We start from the raw sequence: 21,276 nt of genomic DNA on the forward strand, positions 1-21,276 counted from the left end.
CCCTTCATGACCAGGTAGCCACAGTGGAATGTCTTCCCAACCACATTGGCAATGTGAGTGTCGAGAGAGGTTACCGACAGGTTTGGTACCCATGTCCCTGATCACGTCCACCATGTTTAATGGATTACCACCTATATGGTAATTTGGGGTGAACATGTCTTTCCCAAAGGGTAGGTCTATACCTTCCCTGGCATGTAGCATCAGGCCATGGCTCTGGCACCAGTTATCCATTTCTATGAGACCCCAGGTGGATGTCCGTGTCTGATGGGGTGTTGAGTATGGTGGCCAGTGTGCAGTCATCTGCATACCTTGTCTGCCACAATCCCCCTATGTTTGCATGCACATTGGAAAGTTGAATGCCGAACAGGAGGGGACCCAGGACTGAGCCCTGTGGGCCACCACCAGGACCAGCTTGAGTCTGACATGGCACCAGGAACACAAACCCTGTGGGGTTTGACCTCCATCCAGTTGGCAAACCATCGTGTGACATATGTCTCTACATCTACGCTGGTGAGCCTTTCTATGATGCCCATGTGGAGTGTGGTTTGAACGCTCCCGCCAGGTCATGGTAGTCTGTGCAAACCGACGCCCCCATCAATGGCCTTAGTGACTCCTCCAAACAGGTCGACCAGGTTTGGGAGGCAGGATCTGCCCTTGACTAAGCCGATGTGGGTATGTTCCGCATTTGCTGTACACCAATGTCTTTATTTATGGGCTCCAGTATGTACCTCCCCACAGCTTTGCAGACAAGGCTTGTCAAGCTGATAGGGCAGGGATGTATAGAGTCCATAAGAGCACTACCCTGGTGTAGTGGGACCACAGTTGCCGTATGCCATCCATCTGGACGTAGCCCGTAGTAAGGCTAAGATGAAACAGCAGCCTTATGTGCGGGGTGAGGGCCTCAATGAGGTTGTGTAGCACACAGCCGGGGACGCCATCTGGTCCCATTGATGCTGTGTTCACTGCTTAACAGATATCAGCTCTCTCCTGGGCATACGGGATGTTTGGGAGGCTAGACTCTGGTGGGATGGATACGTCCCCTCTTGGGGGGGGGTAGATGTATGCATGGAAAATGTCCGCTGGTTTGTTGGCAATGTCTGTGGGTTCAGTGATCATTGTACCATTCTGGAGTAATTCCGGGCATAACTGTGTGCTTCCACCCATGTTCCTACCATAGCAAAGGAAGGCCTTATGGTTGTCTTATGTGTCCTTTGCAGTACCAGTCCCACAGGCGGCCTTGGATGATTGTATGAGTGATTGTAATGTTAACGCCGGTATTAATCAGTGATGCCTTCCCTGGTACTGATATTGCTCTGTCATGTATTAGCTTTCAACTCTTGTTGTACGGTTTGTCAATGGCTGGGGTCCACCAGATCATGTGCCTGCCTTCGGTGGACAAGGTCCTGATGTTATCAGGATCGCTTGGTGCAGACATTCCTGGGGGTGCTCATAGAAGGCATTTGTAAGGGTTTCATCAGTGTGGCCTGTGTTTACCACTGGCATGGAGGCCTTGTAGGGTACCACACCAGTTGTATGACGTGTGTGGTTCACTGTGCAGAGGTCTTCACTGTGGTCTCCCATGCCGGTGTTGGGTGCAGGATGCGGATCTCCAGTGAGTTCACTATATGGTCTGACCTCACCATTGAGGGATGTACATCCTGTGTGGAGCATGTCGTCCCCATGTGTGATGATCAGAACTAGTATAGTTCCCCCCCTTGTGGGTATGGTGCATGGTTGTTCCACAGCATTCAGGTGTATGAACACCTGGAACCTTTGGTGTAGGGTGTTGTGTCCCGGGTAATGTTCCCGGTCTATGTATGGGTGGTTGATGTCACCCAATATGATGGTGTTGTGAGAGCATTCATACTCACCAGTGTCTTCAGGAAGGCTGTGCAGGTATCCTGGGTTTGGGAGGGTGGTCTGTAGCATGCAACAAACTGTAGGGCAGTCCTACCCATGGTTAATTGCACCTGGATATTCCCCGCTGCTATGTGCATTTCTGCCAACCTGGAGGTGTGTGTATCCTTCATGGAAATGGAGACTCCCCCTCCTTCTGTGTTAGGTCCGGGTTATGGTCCTGAACGCGTGATATGGGTATGACCTGATAGTGCTGGGGTGCTCTCAGCAGCCCTGATCAATGTTTCAGTCACAGCACTGACATCGATGTCCTCCATACTGAGGAGGGCATTTGAGGGTGTGCAGCTTGGGTGTAGACCACTGGCACTGAGCAGTATTACCCTGTCTGTTCTCCAGGTTTGTAGTGTAGGGTGGTAGGTTTATCATTCCAGCCTTGCCTGCAGTGGGCACTGTGGGGGTGGCAGGTGCCTTAGCCAAACCCTTGAAGACCAGGGGCGACAGGTGCGAGCCATACCTTGCGAAGGGGCGTGGCGTGCCAAGCTGTCATCCCAGGTATGAGGAATCTGGATCCTCCTGGAGTACGCATCCTTTTAAACAAAAAAGAGCTATTGTTAAAGGACAGCTCATAAGAGCAGCAAGAATGTGTAACAGGGAACTGATTTTCTATGATGAGTGTAAAAAACTTGAAAACATGTTCACAAGTAGAAATTACCCCGTAGACTTATTCTTGGACCTGTTTTATGAAGTCGACACTAAAAGATTGAATGGGACTTATTACCCCCTTCTTAAAAGGAAAATTATTGCTACTGAAGTGCCTACTATAATTTTGGATTCAGACTCATCCAATATAACACTAGAGAATATTAACAGCAATAACATTTCGGAGAGAGTCAATTCCTTAAAAATTAGCTTTATTTCTACTTTTAACAGTGACTCTTTAGACATACAATTGATTTTACTGAAGAATTGGCAATATATTTTAAATAATGAGGAACTGATAGAAAAACTAGGTGTTAAACCTAACTTTGTATTTAAGAGAGGGAGAAACCTGAAATTCATCCTGGAAAGTTGCAACAATTTAAACAATAATAGCAACAAAAAAGGATGTAAACAATGTGGATTCTGTAAATACTGTCACTACGTCAATAATTGTAGTACTTTTCAGGTAGATGAGAATAAGTATTACATTAATGGCAACCTCAATTGTAATTCAAAGTCTATTGTTTACTTAGCAAAATGCAATTGCTGTGAAGCACACTATATAGGAAAAACTGACCGCAGACTTCGTGACAGAATTTATGAGCATCTTTATGCTATAAGAAATAAAAAATGCGATAACGCTCTAGCAAAACACTGTGAGAGACATCTAGGGCACAGTTTTAACTTCACAGCTATCGATATTATACCACACACTTTGTAGAGGGGGACCTGTCAACATTTTATTAGAAATTCGTGAACTAGAATGGCAGATAGCTTTAAATTCCTTTAGTTATCCAGGACTTCATGAAAACTGCAATATTAATTGCATGTTGAAAATGAGGAATTTCTTAAGAAAGAAAAAAACATGATAGCTACTATTTAACGCCATGTCCAGTGCATATTTCTATTATTTTGCTCAGAATTACTGACATACCCCCTTTCATATTTGCACTAAATACCTTTTAGTAATGTTATAGTGTTAATTGTCCATAGTAACCAGCTCATATTACACAGGACATATACATTAGTCTTATACATTTATTATTAATAAATTTTGATTTTTATGTTTTATTTCTTATATTAAGAACATATTACCATACTATTATAACACAATAACAAGTAATGTCATAGTTGAGATTGTTTTAATTAAACATTTAGTAAATTATTGTGATTTTTTAACCTTCAATTTGTCATGTATAAGTTATTATCTTTCATTATGTATTTGGGTAAATAGTTTTAACCATGTTAGAGATACAATGCTATCAAGCATTGTTATAGTGTGGTTCTTTAAATACTAGAAGTACCTCCCACACGTCATACTAATTACCCATATATAACTGGCGGTTATTTTGAAAGTAAGTGTTTGTTGCTGAAGAAGCTGTGGTGTCACTACGGCGAAAACGCTGTTTTTATTATAAATAAAAGCGTTCCTTTTTTACATCTCTTTGGATTTGGATTTTATTACTCTCGAAGAGTTACATCTGTCGCATTACTGCTGCCTGTTTGGGAGGTGACGTCCCTTTTCTGTTTTTCAATCGTTTGTGCTATTTTTGTGGAACATTACTATGAATCTGGATCCCCCTCAGACTGACACCGGTAACCAGGCACATTATCAAGGGTGACCACTTGGAGCCAGTATAGTGGCATCATACTTGATGAGGGTGGGATACTGCCCAGGGTCAGGGACATGCTGGCCTGGGCTACACAATCTGAGTGGCCCTCTATGTCTCCTTTAATGTATCCCAGGCTGGTATGTCTCCAGTCGTTGACACCAGCATGGGCAATGACCGCGTCATACCTGTACATGCTGCGGAGTGACCTGAGTGCGTGTGTTATGTGGCGGATTCCAGCGCCCGACAGACAGCCTACTGTGATCATTCCCTTGTTCCATCTGGTGGGTGGGACATCGGTGTGTCTGACAGTGGCTTCACCCATTACACGTGTGTCTGGCATTGTGTGTGTGTTGCCTTTGGGGCTCTGACTGTTTAGCACACTGACGTTGAGAACTATGTGTTGCATGTCCTATGTCTTGTGGAGGCAGTTGCTTGTGTGTCTGCTTCAGAGGGCTCGTTAGGTTCATGACATGTTTTAACAGTGCCTCCAGGCATGTCTTAGTGTGTTCATGTGTTTGATTAGCATTTGCAATACTCACATGTGACACTGGGTTTGTGGTGTGCATGGTGTCCTTCCCCTCCCGTTTGGTCTTGCCGGTCATGGTTTGAGAGAGCACAGCCCCCTGTCTGGCTATATAGTTGCATCTGTCACATGTATTATGTTCATTGGGGGAGGTGCAGCTTGTCCGTGTCCATGAGGCACCTGTAACAGTGCCCAGGACACCCAGATTCACCATCTGAACAGGAGAGGTCACTAGCAATTGACCCTTCGACATGCCAGAGAATGTGAATGCATTTGCTGTGTAACCGGGTCAGAAGGCACCTATAGAGAAGTGGGTACACAAGGGGATTCTAGGCCAGTGTAGTACTCCATTTAGTATACCTGTACTCTACCTATGTAGGAATACTATGGGAGTAGGTGCAGAGCTTTTGTGATATAGAGAACAGACAGTCGGGATTGCAAGAAGAGAGATTATACACATAAACCTGCGGAGCACGGAGCCAGATACAGTGTAACGTTGCTTACACGGTACATGACGCACATGTCCACACATATACTGCACCTGACGCCTGTGGTCGGTGCCACAGGCTACAGTGGACAGAGACATCACATACATGGCATGACACAGTACAGGTATGGTGACATTCTGCAGGTGTCGTACACAGTGTGCTGGCTACTGACCGCAGGTGTCACCTGTCAGCTGTGGTGCACGGTGTGCAGCAGTCGGATGCTGTACCGGTACAGGAATATGTCCGCAATCGCGGTGCGTACACCTCTATGGCACACACACCATTGTGTGCAGATGGGGACACCTGTCTGTGTGGTCAGCACCCTCACAAGACAATGCACCCAAGCGCCTTGTCACAGGGGGTGGTCTTGCACAGGTGGCCAGTAAGGCTCACAGGTATGGCATTGACAGGGCTGTACAATGCAGCACCAGTACGGGATGGTCACCCTGTGTGGTCAGTGTCCAGTTGCAACACTATATCTGCATACACCCTCACAACAGGCAGCAGACATATACACATGTTGACACACTGACATGGTGGTGACCACACATGTCTACACGGAGGGATGACGTGTTGCATGTACTGCACCATCCACATCGATGCACCCCACACTGAGGTAGGTACAGATCTCTACCATGGTGTACAGTGATGTGTGGCACGTGGCTCATAGTCCCCCCGATCTGTGGCATACATGGGCACACATTCCTGCACACATGTTGGTGCTAGGAATGCCACACCTGCTGTATGGGATATGTGCAGGCGTGCAGCAGTATGTAGTGCATCCTGCGTACTACCACTGTATCTGGCAGCTGTGCCAATATTTGCACTTGGGAGTTGGTAGGGGTTACAGTGGCCATGTGACATATGGTCGATGACGCATGGCCGATGGGTATGCATTATGGCAGCGCTGTCATGTAAAGGCGACATAGCAGACTGTATGCACATGGCAGGGTAGGATGGTGTGTGACACACCTGTGACCAGCACCTGCACACATGCATGTGGACAGGTGTTTAAACACATGGTGTACACACAGACTGCCATGTGTGCTGTTACTATGCCACCATATGACGGCCCCCATGATGGGTATGCATGTGGTAGGGGGTTGCAACTGTGTTACGGACACCGGACACCACTCATGCACGGCTGCACCATGCACAGTACACGTGTCACATGTATCCCCTGTTGCCATGTGTGTATGCATTGCTACGTTGTGACATGTGTGTCGACATACATGGAACATGGACTGTGGTATGGTATCACAGCTGTCACAGGCAAACTGTACAAGGGTATGTGTCCCAGTGAACACCGCTACACCCTGTAGGGGTGCATACCACAGACATGTGTCCGCCTTCCCTTCGTGTGTGTATTACTGCGTATGCCTGTGTTATGCATGTGGTACATCACAGGCTTCGTATGTGTCCTGCGTGCAGTCCATGCACACAGCCAGGAAATCACATATGTGACATATCCGGACACTGTTTCACTGTGGTACAGCTGCAGTCATGTGTCATATCTGTGTCAGGCCCGTGGTATGTGTGGAGCACGCCTGTCCTTGTATACCGGTATGGGTGGACTACATCACACCTGTGGGATCATTGATAGTACATGTGTACTCTGCACGATGGACGTACACTGCCACATAGTCTTGTGGACATATGTCACATGCTGTTGCTGGACCGTGAGGCATACTGCTGCACCGATGACATGGTGCTGGCATGGCAGCTACAGTGTTCACCGCAGTGTGTACATGTTCAGCCTGCACCCGTGACGCATGTGCTGTCATCTGTGTGTGTACGTGTGACTGCATGTGTGTCCACCCTGTGCATGTGTACGGGTTTACCTGGCCGTGACTTGCGGTGTGTGCACTTCATCTGCATGCCGGACGGCACGTAGCACATACTACGTGTGTGAGCATGGCCGGGTTGCTGTTGTGTGGGTGGACACACACGACGGTCCACATTCTGCCTCCCATGATGTCGCCCCATGTGTATGCATGTCTGCACTGTGCAGATTCTAAGTGTCTGAGCATGCCCAGTAAGCAGCTGTGTAGATGGACACACAGTACAGTGCACACTGCGCCCGTCTGCGTTGATACCCCGTGTGCATGCCTGTTTCCCCTTCGCAACCGCCACGTCTGTGGCATGGCCGGGTTGCTGTTGTGTGGGTGGACACACACGACGGTCCACATTCTGCCTCCCATGATGTCGCCCCATGTGTATGCATGTCTGCACTGTGCAGATTCTAAGTGTCTGAGCATGCCCAGTAAGCAGCTGTGTAGATGGACACACAGTACAGTGCACACCGCGCCCGCGTTGATACCCCGTGAGCATGTCTGTCTCCCCTTCGCAACCGCTAGGTGTGAAGGCATGGCCAGTACACCATTCGTGGGTACACACTACAGTCGGCACCGATGTCTGCTACTAGGCGTGTAGCCATGGCCAATGACATCCTGCATAGCCATGGTGACCATCCAGGTGAGTCATATGTGGTTGTTATGCCACAATGGCTGACTACATCGTGCACGCCGGATGCCCTCTCATAGGGTATACTGTATGTGGTGCATCCCGTATCCATGTCGTGATGTACTGCTCCGTAGTTGGTTGGTATTCCCGACTGTAGCACTACCGTGTTACTGTATGCCCACCTTGGGATGGTAACATGCTGTGTGACTGTGCACTCTGTCTTCATTCCCTATCGGCTGCATTGCCTCTGCAGATGATACCACCCACCTAGGGGTATGCCTCCTGACAGTGCTGTTCTCAGTAATCTCGGTAGCGCGTTCTGTAAATGCATCATGCTGTAGTGTGTTCATGTAGGTAGGCGTAGGTTTGACTCCTGGCCCTTCCCTGTGTGTGTGTGTGTGTTTCCAGCTGCCTCTGCAGATGAACATGCTTTTAGACGCTTCGCAACACATACCTTGGCTATTGTCAGCTATTCCCTTACGGATGATGTCACCCGCCTAGAAGTATGCCTCTGACAGCGCTGTGCTCAGTAATCTCGGTAGCGCATTCTGTAAATGCATCATGCTGTAGTGAGTACATGTAGGTAGGCATAGGTTTGACTCCCGGCCTTTCCCCGTGTGTGTGTGTGTGTGTGTTTCCAGCTGCCTCTGCGGATGGACATGCTTTTAGACGCTTCGCAACACAAACCTTGGCTATTGCCAGCTATTCCCTTATGGATGATGTCACCCGCCTAGAAGTATGCCTCTGACAGCCCTGTGCTCAGTAATCTTGGTAGCGCGTTCTGTAAATGCATCATGCTGTAGTGAGTACATGTAGGTAGGCGTAGGTTCGACTCTCGGCCCTTCCCTGTGTGTGTGTGAGGTGTGTGTGTGTGTTTCCAGCTGCCTCTGCGGATGGACATGCTTTTAGACGCTTCGCAACACATACCTTGGCTATTGCCAGCTATTCCCTTACGGATGATGTCACCCGCCTAGAAGTATGCCTCTGACAGCGCTGTGCTCAGTAATCTCGGTAGCGTGTTCTGTAAATGCATCATACTGTAGTGAGTACATGTAGGTAGGCGTAGGTTCGACTCCCGGCCCTTCCCCGTGTATGTGTGTTTCCAGCTGCCTCTGCAGATGGGCATGCTTTTAGATGCTTCGCAACACATACCTTGGCTATTGCCAGCAATTCCCTTACGGATGATGTCACCCGCCTAGAAGTATGCCTCTGACAGCACTGTGCTCAGTAATCTCGGTAGCGCGTTCTGTAAATGCATCATGCTGTAGTGAGTACATGTAGGTAGGCGTAGGTTCGGCTCCCAGCCCTTCCCCATGTGTGTGTGTGTGTGTGTGTGTGTGTGTGTGTGTGTGTGTGTTTCCAGCTGCCTCTGCGGACGGACATGCTTTTAGACGCTTCGCAACACATACCTTGGCTATTGCCAGCTATTCCCTTACGGATGATGTCACCCGCCTAGAAGTATGCCTCTGACAGCACTGTGCTCAGTAATCTTGCTAGCGCGTTCTGTAAATGCATCATGCTGTAGTGAGTACATGTAGGTAGGCGTAGGTTCGACTCCCGGCCCTTCCCGGTGTGTGTGTGTGTGTGTGTGTTTCCAGCTGGCTCTGCGGATGGACATGCTTTTAGACGCTTTGCAACACATACCTTGGCTATTGCCAGCTATTCCCTTACGGATGATGTCACCCACCTAGAAGTATGCCTCTGACAGCGCTGTGGTCAGTGATCTCGGTAGCGCGTTCTGTAAATGCATCATGCTGTAGTGAGTACATGTAGGTAGGTGTAGGTTTGACTCCCGGCCCTTCCCTGTGTGTGTGTGTGTTTCCAGCTGCCTCTGCGGATAGACATGCTTTTAGACGTTTCTCAACACATACCTTGGCTATTGCCCGATATTCCCTTACGGATGATGTCACCCGCCTAGAAGTATGCCTCTGACAGTGCTGTGCTCAGTAATCTCGGTAGCGCGTTCTGTAAATGCATCATGCTGTAGTGAGTACATGCAGGTAGGCGTAGGTTCGCCTCCCGGCCCTTCCCTGTGTGAGGTGTGTGTGTGTTTCCAGCTGCCTCTGCGGATGGACATGCTTTTAGACGCTTCGCAACACATACCTTGGCTATTGGCAGCTATTCCCTTACGGATGATGTCACCCGCCTAGAAGTATGCCTCTGACAGCACTGCGCTCAGTAATCTCGGTAGCGCGTTCTGTAAATGCATCATGCTGTAGTGAGTACATGTAGGTAGGCGTAGGTTCGGCTCCCAACCCTTCCCCATGTGTGTGTGTGTGTGTGTGTGCGTGTTTCCAGCTGCCTCTGCGGACGGACATGCTTTTAGACACTTCGCAACACATACCTTGGCTATTGCCAGCTATTCCCTTACGGATGATGTCACCAGCCTAGAAGTATGCCTCTGACAGCACTGTGCTCAGTAATCTCGCTAGCGCGTTCTGTAAATGCATCATGCTGTAGTGAGTACATGTAGGTAGGCGTAGGTTTGACTCCCGGCCCTTCCCCGTGTGTGTGTGTTTCCAGCTGCCTCTGCAGATAGGCATGCTTTTAGAACCGCAACACATACCTTGGCTATTGCCAGCTATTCCTTATGGATGATGTCACCAGCCTAGAAGTATGCCTCTGACAGCGCTGTGCTCAGTAATCTCGGTAGCGTCTGTAAATGCATCATGCTGTAGTGAGTACATGTAGGTAGGCGTAGGTTTGACTCAGCCCTTCCCCGTGTGTGTGTGTGTGTGTCTGTTTCCAGCTGCCTCTGCAGATAGGCATGCTTTTAGACGCCGCACATACCTTGGCTATTGCCAGCTATTCCCCACGGATGATGTCACCCACCTAGAAGTATTCCTCTGACAGCACTGTGCTCAGTAATCTCGCTGGCGTTCTGTAAATGCATCATGCTGTAGTGAGTACATGTAGGCGAGGTTCGACCCAGCCCTTCCCTGTGTGTGTGTGTGTGTTTCCAGCTGCCTCTGCGGATGGACATGCTTTTAGATGCTTTGCAACACATACCTTGGCTATTGCCAGCTATTCCCTTACGGATGATGTCACCCACCTAGACGTATGCCTCTGACAGCACTGTGGTCAGTGATCTCTAGCGCGTTCTGTAAATGCATCATGCTGTAGTGAGTACATGTAGGTAGGCGTAGGTTTGACTCCCGGCCCTTCCCCGTGTGTGTGTGTGTGTTTCCAGCTGCCTCTGCGGATGGACATGCTTTTAAACGCTTCGCAACACATACCTTGGCTATTGCCAGCTATTCCCTTACGGATGATGTCACCCGCCTAGAAGTATGTCTCTGACAGCGCTGTGCTCAGTAATCTCAGTAGCGCGTTCTGTAAATGTATCATGCTGTAGTGAGTACATGTAGGTAGGCGTAGGTTCGACTCCCGGCCCTTCCCCATGTGTGTGTGAGGTGTGTGTGTGTGTTTCCAGCTGTCTCTGCGGATAGACATGCTTTTAGACGTTTCGCAACACATACCTTGGCTATTGCCAGCTATTCCCTTACGGATGATGTCACCCGCCTAGAAGTATGCCTCTGACAGCGCTGTGCTCAGTAATCTCGATAGCGCGTTCTGTAAATGCATCATGCTGTAGTGAGTACATGCAGGTAGGCGTAGGTTCGACTCCCGGCCCTTCCCTGTGTGAGGTGTGTGTGTGTTTCCAGCTCCCTCTGCGGATGGACATGCTTTTAGACGCTTCGCAACACATACCTTGGCTATTGCCAGCTATTCCCTTACGGATGATGTCACCCGCCTAGAAGTATGCCTCTGACAGCACTGTGCTCAGTAATCTCGGTAGCGCGTTCTGTAAATGCATCATGCTGCAGTGAGTTCATGTAGATAGGCGTAGGTTCGACTCCCGGCTCTTCTTGGGGTGTGTGTGTTCACAGCTGTCCTAGTAGAGTGTAGTTATTTTAGACACTTGTCAACACATACCTTGGCTATCGGCGGCTATTCCTTTATGGATGTTGTCACCCACCTGGACGTGTGCCTCTGACGGTGCTGTGTTCGGTGGTCCACGTAGCGCGTTCCATACCTGTGTCATACTGTTGTGCGGTTGGGTATGTGGGGTGTGGTCAATCACCATGCCTGCCAGATGTGTGTGTGTGTATGCTCCCAGCCGCATGGGTTCATAGGGTATGGCTTTAGAGTTTCCATGAGAACACTTATATCCTGCCGCCATCCCTGTGTTTGTGGATGGTGAGACGCAGCTCGTGGACTGCCTGTGTGCCTGCTGTGGTTGGCGACCTCCGTAGCGTGTTCTCCACATGCACCCTGCTGTGGTGTGGTGGGGTGGTGCTGTGCACGTTACACTCACGGCCTTGCCACATGTGTCCGTCTGTATCTCTCTCGTTGTATATCTACATACCTATGTTGTGCCCATAGCGCTGCTCTTGCATGGACAGCTGTCTGTCCCATGTATCGCATATTTGCACGGCTGACACATAGAACTGTGGTACGATGCATATCCACTCATTGTCCATGCAACGTCCGTATTCCAGAACACCGTAGAGACATCTGCTGGATATCATAGCAGACAGCTATCCTTGCTGTACTGACACTGTACCCGTACACGCCATAAACCTTGTGTATAATTGCCTGTTTATGGTGTGTGTATGTCTAACTGTGCTGTATGCATGGTCGTGTGGGTGTCCCACTATAGCCATCTGTGCAGGTGTCGCCACTATGGGTAATCCTTGTAGACCGCTGTTTCATGTGCACTTCTGCACATACCTGCAGACCGTACTATCCCTCCTACGGCAGCGGCCTTAGATCGACCGTTGCCCTAGGCTATAGGGCTCCATGGTGCCCACCACCACAACACATGGTGCCCCCATCCTGGTGTACCTACATGACATACCTACTAGACAGGTGGCCCTACTAGTGCGGCGCCCTAGGCAGCCGCAGGATTGGCGTATGCCTACGGCCTGCTATGAGCACATCACAAGGCATACGTTTACATTCAGTGTTTTACAAAGGCTAGGTTATAATACCAGAGGGGGGACCTCATCAACTATGCTTTAGAATGCGGATTGAGATGGATTATTAGGTGGAGAGTTGACCACACACCAGGGCTGACTGATGAAACACTGATTAGGCCTCTTTTGAGAAGCAGGTGGCTTAAACCCACTTAACAGGAATGTAGTTTAGGTACAGATATACAGTTAAAACACATTAGTCCACTCTTTCAGTTGTTTACCACTGTATTACATTGATATGATATACAAATCTTCTATATATATTGTTAGATCTTTGATTGATGAGTATTAGGCATAGTACAATATCATATAATACATGTTTTAATAGGATGTTTTTGGAGATGTTAATATATGTGTGTGTAGTTAACATTGCATCTGTGCTTTATATGCTGTGGTTAATTGTTCATTGTTTGCTGAGAAATTGACCAATGAAAGTGTAAGGAGGGATATTTAAAGCCTGGATGCTTTTATGTTATGTGTAAGTCTGACAGAGCCTACGGGTGAAAGCTTACTTGTCTATGAAGGAACCTTTGTATACCATTTGGGCACTGTCCTGGACAATTTCTACGTTGACTGTTTCATCTACATATGTGTGTTTTGGATTGTGTGCCATAATGTGCCAGCGGTTCTTTGATGTTGATTAGGTGTATTCCATGGTCAATTGACATTAATCCTATTAATTCACTGAAGGATGTTCTTTATAAGTGGGAACGCCATAGTTTAACCATCCTATGACAATCCTAGCTGAAGTTGTTAGTGTGCCATTGGTATGTGTTCCACAGGTCGCCCATTTGTTCCTCAGTATGGAAGCGAGTGATCCCCATTTTGGTGCTGGCAGATTGAGTGCTGTGTACGCCGGTATTCGCACGGCGGTCTGACTTTGTATGGGTAGTGTCTACTGTAGTCCCTATCTGTATTTCCTGTGTTATGCCTTACTGCAGCTGTGTAATTCCACCAGGTTTGCAGTTATGGGTGCCATCTTGGTGGTACGCTTGTCCATCCATGGGAATTGCCTACTGGACACTGGTATAGGGCTGTACACATTTCACACCTGCATTTAGCATTATCCGGTGGATGCTTTGCATTATTAGTGGGGAGTAAGGCATGTGCTATACCCACATCCCTCCCATGGGGCGGGACAACGGATTATCTGCCAAACAACACCGAGCCCCATTTCTGCATACCGAGGATCCCATGGCTGCAACCCTCGACGGTACCCATTACACATCCTTCATGTGTGCGGGACTGGGATGTGGACGCACTTCTATGGACTCGACCATCTGGGGATTTCTGTTCATATGTCCTGCATTTCATGGACACTTGTCATCAACCTTAAACACGCTGGTGGTGCATATGTCTAGCTGTGCCATAGTCACGGCTGTTACTCCTTCAGGGTCGCTCGATCGCAGCTGGTAGATATTGCGTACAGATCAATTTTTGGGGTCCTACAATGGACACCAATGTGCATATGTAAAGTGTAGAACTTGTTGGACTGTGTCCATCTGGCCAGTGGTTTTGACTGCTGCTGTATGTTCCCCAATCGCGAATGTCTGTTTGACTACCCATATTATGTAGTGCTACAAAAACCAGGTTTTTCAAAACTGAAACCAAATGGTGTACATCCAAAGATGCAGGTTAGCAACTGCTTTAAATTATACTCAGAAGTCACAATAGGAAATATCCGCCACTGTATTGTCAAAATAACACCACCATAACATGTAGATCCTATTCATTCATTGAAGGATGTTCTTTATAAGTGGGAACGCCATAGTTTAACCATCCTATGACCTTCCTAGTTGACGTTGTTGGTGTGCCATTAGTATGTGTTCCACAGGTCGCCCATTTGTTCCGCAGTATGGCAGCGAGTAATCCCCATTTTGGTGCTGGCAGATTGAGTGCTGTGTACGGTATTCGCAGACGGCAGTCTGACTTTGTATGGGGAGTGTCTACTGTAGTCCCTATCTGTATTTCCTGTGTTATGCCTTACTGCAGCTGTGTAATTCCACCAGGTTTGCAGTTATGGGTGCCATCTTGATCGTACACTTGTCCATCCATGGGAATTGCCTACTGGACACTGGTATAGGGCTGTACACATTTCACACCTGCATTTAGCATTATCCGGTGGATGCTTTGCATTATTAGTGGGGAGTAAGGCATGTGCTATACCCACATCCCTCCCACGGGGTGGGACAACGGATTATCTGCCAAACAACACCAAGCCCCATTTCTGCATACCCAGGATCCCATGGCTGCAACCCTTGACGGTACCCATTACACATCCTTCATGTGTGCGGGACTGGGATGTGGACGCACTTCTATGTACTCGACAATCTGGGGATTTCTGTTCATATGTCCTGCATTTCATAGACACTTGTCATCAACCTTAAACACGCTGGTGGTGCATATGTCTAGCTGTGCCGTAGTCACGGCTGTAAGTTCTTCTGGGTCAATCGATCACAGCTGGTAGATATTGCGTATGGATCAATTTTTGGGATCCTACAATGGACACCAATGTGCATATGTAAAGTGTAGAACTTGTTGGACTGTGTCCATCTGGCCAGTGGTTTTGACTGCTGCTGTATGTTCCCCAATCGCGGATGTCTGTTTGACTACCCATATTATGGAGTGCTATGGAAACCAGGTTTTTCTACAATGAACCCAAATGGTGTGAATCCAATGATGCAGGTTAGCAACTGCTTTAACTAATCCTCAGAAGTCCCAATAGGAAATATCCGCCACTGTATTGTCAAAATAACACAACCAAAACATGTAGATCCTATTAATTCATTGAAGGATGTTCTTTATAAGTGGGAACGCCATAGTTTGACCATCCTATGACCTTCCTAGTTGACGTTGTTGGTGTGCCATTAGTATGTGTTCCACAGGTCGCCCATTTGTTCCACTGTATGGCAGCGAGTAATCCCCATTTTGTTGCTGGCAGATTGAGTGCTGTGTACGCCGGTATTCGCACAGCGGTCTGACTTTGTATGGGGAGTGTCTACTGTAGTCCCTATCTGTATTTCCTGTGTTTTGCCTTACTGCAGCTGTGTAATTCCACCGTGTTTGCAGTTATGGGTGCCATCTTGGTCGTACGCTTGTCCATCCATGGGAATTGTCTACTGGACAGTGGTATAGGGCTGTACACATTTCACACCTGCATTTAGCATTGTCCGGTGGATGCTTTGCATTATTAGTGGGGAATGAGGCATGTGCTATACCCACATCCCTCCCACGGGGCGGGACAACGGATTATCTGCCAAACAACACCGAGCCCCATTTCTGCATACCCAGGATCCCATGGCTGCAACCCTCGACGGTACCCATTACACATCCTTCAGGTGTGTGGGACTGGGATGTGGACGCACTTCTATGTACTCGTCAATCTGGGGATTTCTGTTCATATGTCCTGCATTTCATGGACACTTGTCATCAACCTTAAACACGCTGGTGGTGCATATGTCTAGCTGTGCCGTAGTCACGGCTGTCACTTCTTCTGGTAGTACGATAGCAGCTGGATGGTACTCCATACGGATCAATTTTTGGGTCCTACAATGGACACCAATGTGCATATGTAAAGTGTAGAACTTGTTGGACTGTGTCCATCTGGCCAGTGGTTTTGACTGCTGCTGTATGTTCCCCAATCGCGGATGTCTGTTTGACTACCCATATTATGTAGTGCTACGAAAACCAGGTTTTTCTAAAATGAACCCAAATGGTGTAAATCCAATGATGCAGGTTAGCAACTGCTTTAACTAATCCTCAGTAGTCCCAATAGGAAATATCCGCTACTGTATTGTCAAAATAACACTACCAAAACATGTAGATCCTATTAATTCATTGAAGGATGTTCTTTATAAGTGGGAACGCCATAGTTTAACCATCCTATGACCTTCCTAGTTGACGTTGTTGGTGTGCCATTAGTATGTGTTCCACAGGTCGCCCATCTGTTCCGCAGTATGGAAGCGAGTGATCCCCATTTTCTTGCTGGCAGATTGGGTGCTGTGTATGCCGGTATTCGCACGGCGGTCTGACTTTGTATGGGGAGTGTCTACTGTAGTCCCTGTCTGTATTCCCTGTGTTATGCTTTACTGCAGCTGTGTAATTCCACCAGGTTTGCAGTTATGGGTGCCATCTTGGTCGTACGCTTGTCCATCCATGGGAATTGCCTACTGGACACTGGTATAGGGCTGTACACATTTCACACCTGCATTTAGCATTATCCGGTGGATGCTTTGCATTATTAGTGGGGAGTAAGGCATGTGCTACACCCACATCCCTCCCACGGGGCGGGACAACGGATTATCTGCCAAACAACACCGAGCCCTATTTCTGCATACCCAGGATCCCATGGCTGCAACCCTCGACGGTACCCATTACACATCCTTCATGTGTGTGGGACTGGGATGTGGACGCACTTCTATGGACTCGACAATCTGGGGATTTCTGTTCATATGTCCTGCATTTCATGGACACTTGTCATCAACCTTAAACACGCTGGTGGTGCATATGTCTAGCTGTGCCGTAGTCACGACTGTCGCTTCTTCTGGTAGAACGATAACAGCTGTATGATGTTCCATATGGATCAATTTTTGGGTCCTACAATGGACACCAATGTGCATATGTAAAGTGTAGAACTTGTTGGACTGTGTGTGTCCATCTGGCCAGTGGTTTTGACTGACCTTCCGAGTTGACGTTGTTGGTGTGCCATTAGTATGTGTTCCACAGGTCGCCCATTTGTTCCGCAGTATGGCAGCGAGTGATCCCCATTTTGGTGCTGGCAGATTAGGTGCTGTGTACGCCGGTATTCGCACGGCGGTCTGACTTTGTATGGGGAGTGTCTACTGTAGTCCCTATCTGTATTTCCTGTGTTATGCCTTACTGCAGCTGTGTAATTCCACCAGGTTTGCAGTTATGGGTGCCATCTTGGTCGTACGCTTGTCCATCCATGGGAATTGCCTACTGGACACTGGTATAGGTCTGTACACATTTCACACCTGCATTTAGCATTATCCGGTGGATGCTTTGCATTATTAGTGGGGAGTAAGGCATGTGCTATACCCACATCCCTCCCACGGGGCGGGACAACGGATTATCTGCCAAACAACACCGAGCCCCATTTCTGCATACCCAGGATCCCATGGCTGCAACCCTCGATGGTACCCATTACACATCCTTCATGTGTGCGGGACTGGGATGTGGACGCACTTCTATGGACTCGACAATCTGGGGATTTCTGCTCATTTGTCCTGCATTTCATGGACACTTGTCATCAACCTTAAACACGCTGGTGGTGCATATGTCTAGCTGTGCCATAGTCATGGCTGTCGCTTCTTCTGGGTGGAACGGTAGCAGCTGGATGATATTGCGTACGCATCAATTTTTGGGTCCTACAATGGACACCAATGTGCATATGTAAAGTGTAGAACTTGTTGGACTGTGTCCATCTGGCCAGTAGTTTTGACTGCTGCTGTATGTTCCCCAATCGCAGATGTCTGTTTGACTACCCATATTATGTAGTGCTACAAAAACCAGGTTTTTCAAAACTGAAACCAAATGGTGTACATCCAACGATGCAGGTTAGCAACTGCTTTAAATAATCCTCAGAAGTCCCAATAGGAAAGACTCGCCACTTTATTGTCAAAATAACACCACCAAAACAAGTAGATCACAAGCACTTTCGCCCAGTCTTACCGGGCATTTTCAAGTGTAAGTAGCTAAAACAAATAACTAAATAAATAATAATGAATAATTTAATAATAAAAATAATATGTTATTTGGACAATAGCTTCTGCTATTGGCATACAATGCTGTGGGTGGTGCTGGTTACCATACATATGGCTTTCTCAAAATCCGACTTCACACTTCTAAACACTAGTGTGGTCTCCTTTAAGTCCCCTGAGCCAGTGGTAAACATTACTCAAGCCACTGAATCACTTACATATGCCTTCTACCAGCACCTACAGGACTGCATGGATCAGGCAATCCCTTACACAACTGTGAGTCTTTGTACCAATGCCAAGCATCCAGTCTGGTGTACCCCAGCCATACACAAGCTCTACAATGAAAGGAGGTAGCTACTACAAGACAGAGCAGAATCCTTGTAAGGTATGACACCCTTGCTCATTACATGTGAAGAACTACAAGCTCTCATGACATCATCCAGGACAAATCCGACAGATATATCACCAAGGACTCGACAGACAATCATACGGCCTTCTTTAGCTATGTTGGACACCTGGGAGGACACTCCCAGATATGCTCTGACTGGGTTCAGAATGATGTGAAGTTTACTGAACATACACACATTGCCAACATACTGGCTGACAGGTTCGGTGCAAACACCCCCCCCACCCCCCACATGGAGAGATGTCTGTACCAGAGGATTGTGGCCCCCGAAACTTCTGTAATGCACAGGTGGGACATGCTCTCTCCAAGGCAGTGAACACAGCATCCATGGGACCAGATGGTGTCCCGGCTGTGTACTCCACAAACTCATTGAGGAATTAGACCCACAGTTAGGACAGCTGTTTAATCTTAGCCTCACCTGAGGTAACGTACCCAAGTTGTGGCTCACGGCGACTGTAGTCCCACTTCACAGGGGCAGTGCCTCCACTGACCCTGGTAATTACCATCCCATTAGCTTGACAAGCCTTATCTGCAAAGCCATGGGGAAGGATCATAATGGAACTCATAGATGACGACATAGGGGACTTGCATACTTTGCATCCAACTCAGTTTGGCTTGGTCAAAGGCAGATCATGCATTTAAAACTTGGTTGACGTTTTAGGAACAGTCACCGAGGCCATTGATGAGGGTCAGGCAGTCCATACAGCCTACCTCGACCTGGCAAAGGCCTTCAACACAATACCCCCCTCAGGTATCATTGATAAACCCATTGGCTTGGATGTGAACCCGTACATCGCAGGATGGGTTGCAAACTGGCTAGGTGACACAACCCACACAGTCATAGTTGCTGGCACCATGTCAGACTCACAGCCAGTCACAGGCGGTGGCCCACGGGGCTCAGTCCTGGGTCCACTCTTTTTCTGCATCTACATTTCCAAAGTACAAGCAAACACAGGGGGGTTATGGCTGACAATGTTTGCAGATGACTGCGAACTGGGTGCCATAGTGGGACGGACATCTGACACAGATATCCTTCAGAAGGGCCTCACAGATATGGATATCTGGTGCCAGGGACATGGCCTACAGCTAAATGCTGGGAAATGCATAGTCATACCCTTCGGGAAGAACATGGTTACCCCTAGCTGCTATATAGGTGGCAATCCACTGAGCACAGAGGGAGTTACCAGGGATCTGGGGACCCAGGTTGTCAGTCACCATTCGTTCGACACACACGTTGCTAAAGTAGTTAGGTAGACATTCTACATTGCACACCTGATCGTGCAGGGATTCACATCTAGATCAGGGGAGGTCATCATCTCCTTGTACTCATCACTCATTAGACCTATGATTGAGTACATTGCCCCATTCAGAAGGTATCTGACCCAACACCTGCAGCAGCTGGGAAGGCCCCATGGGTTCATCGTCAAACGGATGCAGAGTGTCAGGAATTTGTGTTATGCTGCCCGACTGACAGGACTCCTGCTCCATTCAGTCACATACCACTTGCTCAGTGGTGACCTGTGCCTGACATACAAGGCCATGTCGACCCATATTTGATGACTATGCTTCACCTAATGGATCTGCATCCCTCACAACCACAGGGGCAGGTGACGTGAACCTTGACACGGTCATTAATAGAATGTGTTGGAGGGACAGATTCATCACCCAGACACTCACTATGCTGTGGAACAACATCCCAGTACATGTGAGGCAGAGCACCTCACTGGCCTTGTTCGAGGGGGATCTTGACCAATGGATGGGGGATTGCAGATATACCCCAGGGATTACTTCATTGTCACTGCTTGGCAGAGGTACAGCAATATAATAGGCATTGTTATCTTCGGACTGGAGGGTTGGCAAAGGCAACATAACTATGGGCTAGGGTTATAGCTGCCCTTGGGCAGATAGCCTACTATGTACCTATGGACCTATGAACCTATGTTCATAGTTTGTCCCATTCACACTTGTCTATCCCCTATCCTCATTCGTATGTGTATATTTCTGTGGCACATGATTGAACTATGTATTACCTGCAGGTATGCTGTGTACAGTGCACATACGTCACGGTTGATTACAGTGTATCTGTGTACCTACCTCTGTGATACTGAGGACTACCACACATCCTTCACAGCATTACATGCATATGTCCATACTATTATTCGTTGGCCTGTGGGGGGTTGTTAGGGCAACGGTTACACGTGTCCCTGTTTGTGCACGCGTCATGGTGGTCTTTGACCAGCCTCCGTTGCTATCGTGGGATGGACGGTAGTGTTGGTGTGTGTTTGGGATGTGTTTCCACTGCCGGTACATCTGTGGGGGGTGGGGTTGGCACATGTTCCTCTTTGCAGGGAGCCCCATCCTGGACATTTGTGTCATGCGTCAACACTTGGCACGTGCCATATGTCCTGTGCTATTCCCACAGTTGTGTATGCCTTCCTGCATTACTACTGCGTGTTACTGGCAGTTTGTATCTGGTACGCATGGCTATTATGTTGGATAGCTTGGCCTATTCCCATGCTATGATGTACCCA

Source organism: Protopterus annectens, chromosome 1.part2 (assembly GCF_019279795.1).
Source record: "Protopterus annectens isolate FY-2018-M chromosome 1.part2, PAN1.0, whole genome shotgun sequence".
Lineage (NCBI taxonomy): Eukaryota > Metazoa > Chordata > Ceratodontiformes > Protopteridae > Protopterus > Protopterus annectens.